Below are 1,008 nucleotides of genomic sequence, written 5' to 3'. Positions count from 1 at the left end.
TATTTGCCACAAATCAGGTAGTTGTTTGATCAAGATAAGAATGGGAACGAGTTAGGGCATGTACAATGGTTGATAAGATAGTCTTATCTTAAATCTTGCATGTAATTTAGATATGATAGAAAAAAATATCTACAATGGGTCATCTCTTAGCCTTATCTTCAATAACTAGTCATTCCTAAAAATGTGGTGAGACATATTATGCTAAGGGATCATCTCTTGTCTTTTCTTGAATAAGAAGACAAGCCTTTTCTTATTAGTTCTCTCTCCTCCACCTTATTACTTATCCTACGTGGCACTCCTAAGATAGCACCATTATACATGCCCTTAACACAATGTAATTTGTTCGGTTGATTTTACAGGTGCCCAAAATAAAGGGGGAGAATTGTTCTGCTGGGGACCTTTGGGTTGGACGTTCAGTCGCCTAGAAGCTGATAGTTGGAAGAAATAATAACAAGTTGTTCATACTTGTTACAGATGATATTTGTATACTTACAACATGTGAGTTGTGTTTCGTTACCTGTTACCTATATGCGTATTCTTGAATTTAAGTTTGTGAATCCCAATTGTATCAATAAATCTTCACATGAATAAGATGAAAAAAAACTCGATTGTCAGGATCATCGACTTTCTTCCTCTCACCTCGTGATGCAAGGTGGATTGTGCATGGGGCATTGGGTAGAGGGGGGACTAACCTAAGATGACATGCCGATCTTGCACCTAATTAATGACTACAAGTGCATGAATCACCATAATACCTTTCACGAAACTATTCTCCTGGATTAGACTTGGCACACATGGGGACTTCGCTTGCACCCAAGTTATACACTTGGAAATCCTACTAATCACCGCATTCTACCGAATAAATAAACAATTATAAGGTAACTAGAACTACGAGGTAGAAACTATTCCCTCCGTTTCTAAATATAAGTATTTTTTTAGAGATTCCAATAGAAACTACATACGGAGCAAAATGAGTGAATCTACACCCTAAAATATGTCTATATACAT

The 1,008-nt window shown here is 36.7% G+C and overlaps 1 protein-coding gene across 1 annotated transcript in view; it reads left to right on the top strand.

Moving 5' to 3' along the window:
• LOC119360555 overlaps positions 1 to 559 on the top strand; it is a 10,828-nt gene extending 10,269 nt beyond the window's left edge. Inside the window, exon 7 of the mRNA XM_037626144.1 lies at positions 360 to 559. The gene's annotated coding sequence lies outside the window, so the exon portion shown is untranslated. The remainder of the gene's footprint in view (positions 1 to 359) is intronic.
• The last annotated feature ends 449 nt before the right edge of the window (positions 560 to 1,008 follow it).

The sequence above is a fragment of the Triticum dicoccoides genome, chromosome 2B, assembly GCF_002162155.2.
Source record: "Triticum dicoccoides isolate Atlit2015 ecotype Zavitan chromosome 2B, WEW_v2.0, whole genome shotgun sequence".
NCBI classification, from domain to species: Eukaryota; Viridiplantae; Streptophyta; class Magnoliopsida; order Poales; family Poaceae; genus Triticum; species Triticum dicoccoides.
Note: the sequence above shows the minus strand (reverse complement) of the source record. Positions and strands in the feature narration are given on the sequence as shown.